This window comes from Microtus oregoni, unplaced genomic scaffold (assembly GCF_018167655.1).
Source record: "Microtus oregoni isolate MIOR12 unplaced genomic scaffold, Mior012 000001F_ref0000356, whole genome shotgun sequence".
In the NCBI taxonomy this organism is placed as follows: Eukaryota; Metazoa; Chordata; class Mammalia; order Rodentia; family Cricetidae; genus Microtus; species Microtus oregoni.
In genome coordinates this window covers 58,144,519-58,159,036 of record NW_024543060.1, presented here as the reverse complement: position 1 = coordinate 58,159,036, position 14,518 = coordinate 58,144,519, and the positions used below count along the sequence as shown (strand labels likewise).

The following is a 14,518-nucleotide window of genomic DNA, read 5'->3' as shown; positions in this document are numbered from 1 at the left end:
CCTTCAGAATATAGCATTTAAGATGTTTAAGAACTTAGGACTTTTCATGACAATGACACACGTCTGCTCCTAGCAGCAACAATCTACTTCAAGAGGAAGATAGGCAATGAAGAGGCTCCTTATGGCATTGGTTAGCCATTTGGGCAAGAAACTGCTCTTGCCCAGGTCTCAAATCCAGAGTGTGTTTCTTTCACTGACTTTGGGCTCAAAGTGAGGGTGCTCAGTGATTGGTTGGTTTCCTGCTCCAGTTGTCCCTTTTACCCCACACTTATAGCTCACACTCTTGACCAAACGTGTTCTTGAGAAAGTAAAGCACTGTCCGTGTCCTTAGGGCAATTGTGACATTTCATAGATCAGTCTGCTGATGACATGTGACTGAGATACACCACATCAGAGTGCTTAATTCACTTGCCAGAAATCTGCCACCTGAGCCTAAATGCTAAAACTTTACTTCTGATTCCAGACTGTAAAAATGCTAATGCATACACCTTGTACAACCTGTAACCAGAGCTATCAAACCAAACCAAATAAAACTCATAATAGTGGTACTTTTAGCAGCGTCAACTCTGCTCTCGTATCTTGTATTTCAGTTCCTCTTTGTTAAAGAAACAGTTCTAGGTCTTTATGTTCTAATACAAGAAGCTTTTCATTATGGACTTCATTTTTGCTCTGTAATATCTGAGATCATTCTCCAACTGGAGCTAAAAGAGTCTGATTTTCAAGGCTCGCTTTTTCGTTAGCAGGCTCCATTTCTAGAGCATCGACTCGCAGTTCCTCTTTGTAGATGTGGCTTCTTCTAGTTCTCTCCTTAAGAGAATCTCTCCTGCTCAGAGTCTCTAAGTAAAGAACTAGGGTCTTCACATTCACCTATACTCTCTTGTTGATCTTAATCTTTCCTTCTAATTCTAACACTCACTCATTGTATTCGGAGACCAAGCCATGTTTTTCTTTCAATTTTCCTAAAGATTCACCTACAGCTTGTAGGACTTCTACAATCTTCCTCTTCATTTTCTTCTAAAATGTTTGCCCCCGTTGATAGACATATAACAGATTTGTCACATGACTTCTGAACTTGCTTATTTTCAAAGTTTACTTAAGTTATCTCATGCTTCAAACATTAACTGGAGATTCTCTTCTAGTTCAGCAACACGCCCTTTAAGGAAAAATCTTTTTGAGAATGAAGAGCTTCCAAATTTCTACTCAACTAGATCTTTTCAGAATATGGTCTATTATTTCCTTCATAAAGACAATTGATTTAGATGAAATGCTTGTTGGTCTTCAGTCATAGTTTTCATTTGAACCATAACGCTTTGTTCATTTTGATTGTTTTATCTTAATATTTCACCTAGTTTCTCTGTAAACTCATTTCCTCTTGGTCTCAGTTCGTTCTTGTGCTGGGCGGTTAGCTCTGCTCCTTCCCTGAGCTCTGCTGTCTTTGCTGCTCCCTTTCCCATGTCTGATGGGATTATCTCTTCATGACAAGTTTTCAGTGTACTTATAAAATCATCTTTTTCTTCAGCAAGAGAATTTATCTTTGCTTCTAATTCTTGTTACACATAATCTTTTTAATCAAGACTGGCTGAGTGTACTCTATTGCTTGCCTTAAGGCTCCTTACAGTACTTTCAAGTTTGTGTACAAATTATGGTTGAGGTAATAACTTTTCATTTTCTCATTAGAGGCAATTCACAGTTTCAAGAAGATCATCTTTTTGTTAAAAGCCATTCTCAGCTTCTGCTGAAGCTCACGAACATCAGACGCTTGCGCTTGTTTCATTGTTTCAAACTCTTGACGTATTTTTCCACAAGATTCTCCAAGTTCAGTTTGTTAAAGTTCAATCATCTCTCATAAGCTCTCATCACTTAGGATTGCATCCTGCTTTTCATGTTGTAGATTTTCACGCTGTTCCATAAGACCCTGTATTTTAAAGTAATGTTAACTTTTCTTTTCCTGAACCTGATATAAATGTCTCACTAAGTTCAGAGATTTCTTTATGACGGAGCTTGTGAAAACACTGATTTCTTTTTTTTTTTTTTTAGGGGCCATGCTAATCTTCTCTGTATCGTTCCAATTTTAGTATATGTGCTGCCGAAGCGAGCACAAAACACTGATTTCTATAGTATGTTCTTCACGGCACAGCCAAACTGTCTATTTAAGTCTTGCTCATATTTGAATGTTTTACTACACAGCCATGTTCTTCTTTAGACAGCAGCAGACTGCAGCCTGAGCCCTTTCTCTTCCCAGAATTCTCCTATTCTGGTTGCCTTACCTATACTTCCTGCCTGGCTACTGGCCAATAAGCATTTTTTTAAACCAATACAAATCTTTACAGGGTACAAGACCATTAACCCATAGTACTTCCCCTTTTTGTTCTTTTCAAAACAAGAACTCTGAATCTAATCTCCTTTGTTTAGCCTTTTTTCTGACCATTATCCATCACAACTTGTAACCAACACTCTAAACAAAGACAAACATCCATAATCCATTTTTGGGAATGTGGGTATAGTTTTCTAGGCTACTTCCTGATAACTGGGGGTGCTGATAATCTTATGGGGACCTAAAGATTAGGATCATGGTCAAGTCCCCACTGGAATATTCTGTGAGGCTTGATCATTTCAGTCAGCACTCTCAAGGCTGTTTCGAATGTAGAACTCAGAGGAAACGCCAACAGAAGTCCTCTGAAATACTGGATCATCTGGGCCACACTCTCAATCCTAGCAGACCAACAAGGATTAAAGCTGGATAGTAATAGCAATAGAAACAGAAAGTTTACAAACAAATGGAGATTGAACAATTACCTACCAAAAAATACTGAATTAAGACACAAATAAAGAAATTAAAGACTTTCTAGAATTCAATGAAAATGAATACACAATGTAACCAAACTTATAGGACACAATTATTAGGGTCTACAAGAAGTTGTACAAAGGACTACCAGATATGTATGTATGCAATAACCAAGAGCATTTAATTCTCGAGAGAAAAATTCCAGCATGCAGGGGTCAAGCCATATGACCAAGAACCAATGTGTGACCCCAAGAGAGGATTGCAGGCTCCTTTTCAGCAAGATTAGTGGAATTCCAAGGAGGGAGGTTAGTTTGGGAGCTGGTTGGTGGGTTTAAATAAAAAGTTTATGGGTTGTTAGAGGATTGGTAGGTGGCTTTAGTGGATAGAGACTTTCCAGCTGCAGGGTGGGAGGAAATCTCTTCAGTTAGCTTAAGCTTCCATAAGGCTGGGGGGCACTTGTTCATTGGCTGCACCTCAATTGAGATTTTTTTCCTAGAACTGCCTGTTCAGTTCCAGTTAACCAAAACTAAGGCCAGGTCTCTGACAGGGCTATTAGGACCCTGTCATGGCATTTGATTGGTTTTCTCAACAATGAACAGAGAGCTAAGAGTTCACAGTACTACATGCCTACATGAAAGATAGGAGAGATCTCAAACTAGCAACTTAACAGCACCCCTGAGAGCTTTAGAACAAAAAGAAGTAAGCACACCCAAGAGGAGCAGACTGCGAGAAGTATCAATCTGAGGGCTGAAATTAATAAAATAAAAACAGAGAAACACGAAGAAGCAAGGGGAAAAAAGGAGTTGATTTGTTTGAGAAAATCAACAAGATAGACTTATCCAAACTAACTAAAGCGTAGAAAGAGAATGTCAAAAATAACAAAACCAGGAACAAAGAGGGGATATAAAAACAGACATTGAGGAAATCCAGAGAATCATAAGGACATAGTTTAGAAAACTGTATTCCACCAAATTGGAAACTCTAAAAGAAATGAACAATTTTCTTGATAGATATCACTTACCAAAGTTAAATCAAAATCAGATACATGATTTAAATAGCCCTATAACCCCTAGTGATTTAGACGCAGTCACTAGAAAACTTCTAACCGAAAAAAGCCCAGAGTCAGATGGTATTAGCATAGAATTCTACGAGACTTTTAAAGAGGAGTTAATGTCAGTATTCCTCAAATTATTCCACAAAATAGAAACAGAAGAACACTTCCCAATTCATTTTAAGCGGACACAGTTTTTTTGATACCCAAACCACTAAAGACTCAACAAAGAGAGAGAGAATTACAGACCAATTTCTCTCACAACCATAAATACAAAAATAGTCATTAAAAAAAACTTGTAAACTGAATCCAAGAACACATCAAAAACATCATCAACCATGATAAAGCAGACCAGAGATACATGGATGGTTCAATATACAAAAAGCAGTGTGTGTAATCAACTATGCAAAAAAAAATGGAAAAAAACTTCACAAGATTATCTCATTAAATGCAGTAAAGGCCTTTGACAAAAATTCAACACCCATTCATGATAAAAGTATTGAAGAGAGTAGGGATACAGGGGATATACCTAAACATAATAACGGCGGTTTACAGAACATCTATAGCCAACATCAGATTAAATGGAGAGAAATCCAGAGCAATTCCACTGAAATCAGGAACAGGACAGGGTTATCCATTCCCTCCGTATGCATCCAAAACAGTACTTGAAGTTCTAGCTAGAGCAATAGGAACACTGAAGGAGGTAAGGGGTATACAAATTAGAAAGGAAGAATCAAAGTATCGTTATTTGAAGATGATATGATAGTATACATAAGTTCTCCTAAAATAGTTACCAGGGAACTCCTATTGCTGATAAAATCTTTCACAAATGTGTCCGGAATCAAGATTAGCTAACGGCTAAGGACATGTCAATAGGACAAACAACAGCCTACAGAATGAGAAAAGAGCTTCACCAGACAAGACCAGGCTAAATGTCTCAAATGTGGCAGGATCTCTCAGCATAGCGCTAACAAGGAGCATGAAGTAAACAAACTACCTGCACATCAGGAAATTTAAAAAAAGAACAGAAAATCAGTGGGTGATTATAAGTTATAGTGGAAATCCTGAGGAAAGGATACTTCTTTTAAAGAAAAAAATCCTCCTCCCATGCTCGTGTTTTCCAATTCATTACCTTTCCACACTACAGGGAAGCTGGCAGGAGACTGCTCTCCTCACCCTGGGTTTCCAGGTGAGTCCCAGAGGGTGCTGCAGACACCACATACTGAGCAGGATCCTTCCAAACAAAATCATCACAAGAGCTCCTCCCAGTCCCTGGTGCCCAGCATCTGAGGCCAAGCTGGTCACGCAAGGGCAGCATGGTGGCTGTGCCCTCCCACTCCTCGCGGGCTGGAGTGAGGCCACTGTTACCTCCATCGCGGCAGCGACCCAAGGCCGTGACCTCTTCAGGAATCTGGGCTTCTAAGCATCTGATGCCACTTAGAGCAGGTCAAAGGTCTTGCTGTGGAGCAGGTCAAAGGTCGTGCTGTGGACCGTGCGGCCCAGTGTCTCCTAGGCTACCCAGAGAGGCACTTCCGCTTCCAGGAGGAAGTTCCCTGTGCAGAGGTCCACGGGCTGACACCCACAGTGCAAACTACATCAGAGCACTGTCCTGAGAAGAATGATGGGTTTGAGCAAGTATGTTCCTAATTTTGAAGACCTTCAAGTATCCCAAAGAGCAGGTATATATGGAACAAGTAGTTTAAAGGTGATACTATTCTATCAGATGTTCAAAATTTGTTGCGCTAGGAACAGTAATTGGGAATAAATATTTGGACCCATTAATTTATCAGAGTTGCAAAATGCTGGCATGCTGACTCTGTCCTTCTAAAAAATTAATTTATTGGCTGAGATCAATCTTGTGCTTATTAATACTGTCAATTTGAAAGTGTCTGGAGTCATCTAGGAGAACAGTGCTAGCCTCTGAGAGATATTTATGTAGATTAGATTACTTGTGAGCCACAGTAAATGTGGGTGACATCGTTCCATGGATTTGAGTCCATGGCTGCATAACACGGAGAAAGGAAATTGAGCACCAGCATTTATCTGAAAGAACTGATCAAGGTCCTAGTGTGGGGAGTTTAGAGGGACCAGCGTCTACAGGCTCCCTCCCTTGATCCCTAATGAGAGAGAGCAGGGTAGAGGGATTTAAAGATTCTGTCAGAGAGTCCCACAGGCCTTCTTTTTCCTCATCGTTCCTCACAATAGGATGAAGGCAGGATAAGGGAAAATTCTCAGGACTCTCTGGAGAGGAAGGCAAAGAAGAGACGGAGACATTCCAACATAGATTTTGTTGTTGTCTCACAGAGGGGTAAGAGGGCATGCTTCGATTGACTTGGCCTTAAAAAAAAAATTCGGATATTTTTCTATAGTTAAGGCCAGCCTAAACAAGAAGTAGAAGATGGATGAAACAAGTGACCTCTAGCACAGAATATCAATCATAGTGTTGTGTTTTTGTTGGTGAAGATGTATTCATTCATCGGGTTTTTCAGAATGTCTACTTCCAGGCTTGGACACACACTAATTGCAGGTTCAAACCTTTAAGCAGTTTGACCCTAACCCCAAGTGTAGCCAGAGAAAAATCTCAAGGTACACATGGGTAAAGGCAGATATTTTTGTTGGCTTAATTCTGTTTGAGTATGTGTTGTGGTAAACACGTGACATAATCTTACAACATATAAAGGTATCACAGGTTTACCATTCAAAATTAACTTTCCTCCCTGATAATTCTGTGTGTGTGTGTGTGTGTGTGAGTGTGTGTGTGTGTGTGTTGGGGGGGGGGCGGTAATCATTGCCTCTTTTTAGTGCTCATTCTTAATACACAGCACAGCAAGCAACTGGATTCCTTCTCTCTCACTTCCCTGATCCTTCAGAAACAGGTACTTTCTTCGGTTTTACAGTGGAATGAGGGCCTTCTGTTATGACATAGTTATATGCTATTTAAACGCAATGAAACTGGGTCCAGAGGTGGGATGTGCCCACAGATCCAAGTATTTATGTCTCAAAGTGACCCCCCCCCCAACTTCCTGTTTTGCATCACTCTGGCCTTCCTAGTTTGTAGCAGGGAGAAAGAAGAAGAGTAAAACAGCCCCAAGGCAGAAAGCACTGTGCCCATGTAAATAGCAGAAAAGAAAACTATTTCCAAAAGAGGGTACTGTTGTTTGATCAATGACATACAATGGCTGTAGAACCCTGAGTTGGAATAGATCAGCATTTCTGTTCCTTGTGGATTAGCTTTCTTGGTACAAGAATGCACCATACAAGATTCCAGAGATGGGGACAACAGTCCTTCCCAGCTATGACACCTATGAACCATGTCAGTCAGCATGGCATGATAACCAGGTTATAGTACTGGCAGGTATGCCTTGGATTTGGTTGAACTAATTGTACTTAAGACCTGTTCAGCAAGAGGGCAACCATGTCTGGTATTGGAAATTAACCTAATTACTTGGTTCTAGTGAGGTCATGGCTATTGGAGGAGAATTTACAACCACTAATTCACTAAACCAACATCATCCCTAACAACAAGCTGTAAACATCTGTTCTTATACCCACAGGTAAGTGCAGTCCTCACATCTCATCAAGAAACTTCTCATTGCAGCATACAGAGGCTGCTACAGAAAACCACAATCAATCAATATGCAGAGTTGTAGAGTTTAATCCCAGTGGATACCTCTATAAAACACTCCCACACCTCAGGCTCAGGGGAGACTGAGGAGTAGGGGGTGGAAAGATTGTAAGAGTCAGAGCATCAGGAAGTTTCCTGTGAGGGTGGGTCTCCTAGTAAGGTCAGAAGTTTTGTCCATAAAGTCTCACCAACTTAGCTGCCCAAAGATGAACAAGGATGATACCAAAGTGGGCAGAGAAGAGCACATGCAGCCTCAGCCCCACATAAAGAACTGCAGGCAACTGAGGGAAGATGGGAGCAGGAGAGGTGGTCTTCCCTCCGGGAAAAGCACACCGATCAGCTGTCCAGTACCAAATAGTCAGCCCCGAAAACATCTATTCAAGTAAAAGTAATAATGGTTTCTAGTTCTTGAAACTTATTATTATCAGTTGTTTAGGATAATTTAGAAATGCAGGTTACTATTTAGTTATCCATTACAGTTAAATTTGTAATCATATTAGGCATGTTTTCAAGGTAAAACAGATATATTTTAGATAGATTGGTCATCCTGGAACACTTTGAAGAGATACATAATATGGTATTTAATATACTGTAATAACGTGAATTCTTTTTTATGAAAATGAAACAAGTCTACTCCTGGCAACACCAATCTTCTTCAGAGAAGATAATGGACCTCAGTGAAACTCCACATAAAGTTTACTTTATGTAGCAAAATTTAGCCACTGGGCAAGAAAGTGCTCTTGCCTCAACAGCATGCTATCCAAGTTGGACAAGCAGGACACAAAAGAGAGTGACTGTCAAATCTTGCCAAGACAAGATGGGACAAACCTTCAAAAATCCTGCTTCACAGAATGGTGGAGAGCCTTGTGGTCTGCAGTCGTGCTGAGAACAGAATCGCCCGTTTGTTTGTCTGAGCCTTGAGAGAGGTAAGAGCTCCCTAATGGCTTCCCTGCTTTGCTGTTCTGATCTTCAGCTTGAACCCCAATACCTGTCTCTGGGTTTTTATTATTCCTGCTGCATAAGAGGGACTGAAGAGGTTATATGTAGACATATGCATGTATATATGTATATAAATATATGCATACAGTAATAGTTAATGAAAAAAGAAGCCATGACTTGATGGAGAGCAGGGAAGGCTATATCAGAGGGGTTGGAGGAAGGAAAGGGAAGGGAGAAATGTTGTAATTATTGTTTACTTTCCCGGGCCATGGAGGCTGAATCTGTTCAGATTGAAAATTATGTGCAAAAATCTACAAGGGAAACCAGGGAACTCCAGACTTAACAATAGCGTGAACAAAGAACTTCTGATTTTCATTTTTGAAGCAAAACATGAGGTGCTTTTACAGCTAACTTAAGAAAATACAAACACATTGAGGGAATACACCTGGTGGTATGTCTTCTCATCGTTGATCATGTTTACAGAATGTGTTTCCCAGGGCTTTTCCTTTTCCATAGAGATGATGTACACAGGCCGTGACTTTCCCTTCACGTCCTTGCTTTCAAGACCGTTCACGTAGAGTGTATACAATCCTTTCTAGAAGGCGGCCTTGCAGAGGGAACTTGCTGCTCTCCATCCACACCTCGCTGTGAGTTCACAGCTTTCATACACAGGCTCCCACAGTCATCATCTCTGCAATAAATTTCAAAAAGAAATACAAACATCTAGCAAACCCTTCCTGAGACAGGGTCTCACTATGTGGCTCTTGACCCCCTGGAATGCACCATATGCAGACAAGGGTTGGCTGCAACTCACAGATGTCTGCTTGCTCTTGCTTCCATGTCCTGGGATTAAAGGTATGCACCATACCCAACCAGTTAACATTTAAAAAAGATCAATGCCCTTAGCTATCAAGGAGACACAGATTAAAATTAGTTGTAGATTTCATCTCAGTCCAGGCAGGGTGACTATGATCAGGAACATGAGTGGCAAGCAATACTGCTAGGGATGTACAGAAAGGGACACTCTAATATACTGTTCTCAAATAATTATAAGAAGGGCTACCGTAATGTAACCCGGGGAAATAATCAAAGGACTTTCACCCTCCTGTACAGATTCTCTCACAGCCTTGTTAATTGCTACTTCAGTCACAATAGCTAGAAAATAGTGTTGTGATGGTTCCAGTGGAAATGGTCCCCAGAGGTTCAGGGGGTGGCACTCTTAGGAGGTCTGGTCTTTTTGGCGTAGGTATGGCTTGCTTGGACAAGGTGTGTCACTTGGGGTGGGCTTTGAGGTCTCAGATGCTCAAGCCTGGCCAGTGTGTCATCCTATTCCTGCTGTGTGCCTATCCAGATGTAAAACTTTCAACTCCCTCTCTGCACCATGCCTGATGCCACGCTTCTTACCCTGATGACAGTGGACTCAACCTCTGGAATGCAAGCCAGCCCCAACTGAATGGTTTCCTTTACAAAAGTTACCACAGTCATGGTGTCTTTTCACAGCCAAAGAAGCTGTAACTAAGACAAATCTCAGAGTCGATTCCCATCAACTGTTGAAGAGGTAGGAAAGATGTAGTACATTTACACAGTGGAGTGTTGCTTAGCTGTAAAGAAAATGTCTAGAAGTTTGCTAATAAGTGCATCAAACTGAAAATTATTATATGCTCAAATAATGTTCAGAAAGACACTGTATAAGTTGTTCTGTTTCATATGCGGTTCTGAGTTTTGAATATTCTCTTTCAGGTGTTTAACTTGGAATACATGTGCAGGGGACAAGGGCTTCTTTCTTGGGTTAGGGTAAAGACAGCGCTGTGATTCTGGGGACCGGCCTGTGAACAGGGAGGTGGGGAAGTGGCTTTTCTGTCCTTTTCTCTTTGGTGTTCTTGTAGGCCACTTGTCTGCATGTACATCTCTTTCCCTTGTCTGTGGAAATTTTCTTCTATGCTTTTTTACTGAACATATTTTCCATGAAAGATCCTTCTCATTCTTCGGTTTTCATAAATCATAGTTGCAAATTTTTCATGGTTTCCAAAAAGCTCACATGCTTCCTTCATACTAAAAAACATGAAATCATGACAAACCTTTTATTTGAATGATTGACTTTCTCTAATCTTATAGCCCAGTTTTCCATACAACACATTCCAATTTTGTGGCTCTAACTGTGCCTTTATTACGGCTTATGTAATTTTTCATTTCCAGGGTTGTTTATTTCTCTAGATTCTAGGATCATTTTATTCTTAGGTCTGTCTATTGAGTTCTGTATTCAGATCTTGTATTTCTTCTTTATTTAAGTTTTTGTTTTCTGAATTAATTCAGGATATTATTTCTACCCCCAAAAAAATTGTGTTCTGATGAATTGATTGGTGAATTATCTGAACACATTCAAAAATCATTGTTTTGAATTCTTTGTGCTGAATTTATTTATGTCATTCTTACTATTTACCACTACTATGAGATTGGCTGTTTTGGGGGGAACTGTGTTGTCCTGGGTTTTTCATGTAATTTCCATTTTTGTAATGGGGCTTTTTCATCTGGATTTACATTGTTGATGAAGTGTTTCTGGTACCTTTGTGTTCATGGAGCGTTTGGATTGGTGCTTGGTGTTCCTAGTTGGGTTCTTCTTGGCTCATCTGTGTTTTGCTTGAGCTCAGATTGGAGACGCATGGTGCTGGCAGGATTGTAGACTGGCAGGATAGGTGACTGATGCGGGATGAGCTAGGGGTGGAATCCCCTGACCTCACAAACCAGGCTTGAGGAACTGTGGTGGGATACGTGGTGGGTCAGGGTTCAGAATGTCCCATGTCCTCCGATCTCATGAGCCAGGTTATACGTATTACACTGGTTGTGTGTGGTCCCTATGTGTTCACATATGTTCTGACCTCATGAACCACTTTACACACAGTGCCATGGGTATATTCTCTAAGGGTTTGAACCATCCATGACATTGCCACAGTTCTGTGGCTTCTAAACTGATGTCCATGCAATCACTGTTGCTGCTCACATCTCCCATGTTTAACTATTTCAAGTCAGACGATTATAGTCTTCTATTTGTGTCCTTGGATGAGTCCGCAACATGTTAGAAATAAGCTCAGATCCCCCCTAGCTCTGGTATCCATCTTTGGGCACATTTATCTTGGTGTTGTGCTTGTTCTGCCACCCTCATTCAGAATGATTTCCCAAATCCCTCTGCTTGAGATACTTCCTTTGATTTCCTTCGTTAAAATTAGCAGGATCTAACACCAATGTGTAGGTGACAAAGGCTGTGACAGAAGGAACGCCTAGCATGACACAACACCTAGCCCTGGGTTTTGTCCTTGGCTGTAAAAGACAGAATTACTATCAGGACCTGAAACCTACCCATGCATGTGTGTGGAATTTTTGAGGTGAGTGTGGGGATACTATGGAGGACATGAGCCCTAGCTCTGTTTCTGTCTCGGTCTCTTCCTCCTCCCCTCCCTTCTCATCGTCTCACCTTCCCTCTCTCGTCCCTCCACGTGTGTGAATATGTATGTGTGTGAGAGTGTTTGTGTGTGTGTGTGTGTGTGTGTGCTTGAGTGTAGTGTGTATAGAAGGAGTGGGAGTTTAAGTTTTGCATATGAGGTAGGTTCCAGGTAGCTAACTCCATCCTTAAGTGCATGTGTGGTATTGGGTATAGGGGAGGAGACTCTTAGCATGACAGGAAACCTACCCATGCCTGTGTATTTGAAGCTTTACTCTAGGGGAGGTGTTTCTGAGGAGGACCTGACACATAACCATGTCTATGAGACTCTGACTGTTGGGAGGTATACCTAGTGATCCTGACACTAATTGTGTATCGGGGACGTTGTTAAAGGAGGGAAGGATAGAAGAACATGACACCTAGTCATATATGTCTGTGTTTATGGGTGGGGGTCTTGCCTATAATTAAGGGAGTCCCTGAGAGTACTTGACATCTAATCCTCAGTTTAGGGGGACAACTGAAGGTGGGGGATCCTTTGGAGGACCTGATACCTGGCTGTGTACGAGAATGGCTGCTGTGGGGGAGGGTTCACCTAGCTGGACATGATGCCTTGCCATGCATGTCAGGCATTGGATATAGAAGAGGTTATTCCTGGCAAGCCCTGGCCCCTCACCATGTATGTGTGGATGTCTTTGACTACAATGGTGGGACACCATGCTGCAGTCCTGTATGCACTTGCATATTTCTGATCCTTCTGAACCCTCGATCTCAACCCCTGTATTGTGTGTGGCAGCAGGACTGTGCATGTGAGGTAATTCTTAATGCCCAGCATTGTATGGATGGCAGCGTAGTCACAGGTGTGACAATAGGGCCTGCTACCTAGTAGCTTGTGTTTGGTAGTGACATGGTTTCTATCAGGGCATGAAATACAGCAGCGCTTGTTAGCCAGCAGGACAAGGTAAGGGTGTGTGACAAGCTTGGTCTGACTCTTAGCATGTCACTTGGGAGTGCAGGTTGGTGGTCAGGAGGATGTGACATGCATCACTCTCTATGCCGCTACATTGGAGGTTACCTACAGCCTGGCACAGTAACTAGTAGTAGGTCCTGATGCAGAGCAGCTTGTGTGTTTGGGGGAGGAGTCCAGAAGAAGTCCAAGCCTAGCACTGGATGAGGCATGCTCAGAGGAAGGATGTCCAGCAAGGCAAACACATGGCAGGTAATTTTGTGAGTGACAGGAGCAGAAGCTCCCAGCATGGTCTGATATTTGTGGTCCATGTGGGGCAGGAGGTCAAACAAGACCTGATACCTAGAGGAGCTGTGTGGTCACGTGGATGGTGGGGTGTCCAAGGAGCCTGATGAATAGAAATACATACCACTGGGGAGCAGTAGAAGGGGTGTCCTGCTGTGCCCCTTACCTGGTAAACATATGCTAGCTTGATGAAGGAGGGTCATCTGTCTATCTGTTGTTTCATTGGTTAATTAGTAAAGAAAACTGCTTGGCCTGATAGGGCAGAATTTAGATAGGCGGAGTAGACCGAACAGAATGCTAGGAAGAAGGGAAGTGAGTAGACACCATGCCTCTCCTCTCCAGGAAGATGCTGTAGCTCTCCTCTCCAAGATTGATGCAGGATAAGTTCCTTCCTGGTAAGCTACCACTTCATGGTGCTACACAGATTATTAGTAATGGGTTAATCTTAATGTGAGAATTAGCCAGTAAGAGGCTATAGCTAATGGGCCAAGCAATGTTTAAAAAGTACAGTTTCTGTGTAATTATTTCAAGTGTAAAGCTAGCCAGGTGGCGGGACGTAGCCTGTTGCCCCTTTTACAGAGTGGTGAATTAGGGTCCATCCAGGCCTGTTAATATTAGAGTTAATATGTGGCAGTGGTTGGTCTGCTATCCAGGGATACCTGACACTTCAGAGTGTGCACGAGGCATTTGGAAGTGTTACCAGGGCCTGATCGTAGCAATGTATTTGAGGCTGCTGCAGAGTGATGTGTGTATAGTCATAGGGCCATCAGCTACCATTATAGGAGTTGTGATGGCCTGAATGTTTGGGTACCCAGCAGGTCTGATATCCTAAAATTATACATGGGTTGATGTCAGGAGGTATCCTGCAGGGACTGTAATCATCACTGTTGAATGTCACTTGTATGGTGGGATGTAGAAGAGGGCCTGGTACCTGTCAGTGTATGTGGACCTTCCATGGTGTGATGGTACCCCTTGGGGACCAAGCAATAGCAGTGGGTTTGGGGCAGAGTGGCAGATTATCCAGGATGACAATAACTAGCACTTAATGGGGGTTAAGTGGGTGCCATTCAGGGTCCAGTGCCTAGGAGTACATATGAGGTGTGGGGACTGGTTTGCTCAGCAAGGCCTGATACCTAGCAGTTAGTGTGTGGTTTTGTGGGAGTCCCTGCAGAGCAAGTGAGGTGGAACAGGTGTGGTGTCCAGCAGTCAGGGAAGGAGCCCTATGTGTCAGGGCAGGAGGCATCCAGGTGTGCCTGAAGCCAGCAGTACTTATGTGTCATTGACAGGAGATGGAGTGTCCCACAATGCCTGATAGCAGACACCATGTCTCAGTTGACACGGGGGTTGGATGGATTTACTGCAGGGTCTGATACTTAGCATTGTTTTGTTTTTTCAATATCCAAATGTTTTTTTATTAACAGTAAGATCCAGGG

General features: G+C 42.1%; 1 pseudogene; it reads right to left on the bottom strand.

The window, feature by feature from the left end:
* Window positions 1-2,006: 2,006 nt before the first annotated feature.
* Window positions 2,007-2,099, bottom strand: LOC121464950 (annotated as a pseudogene).
* Between the last annotated feature and the right edge of the window lie 12,419 nt (window positions 2,100-14,518).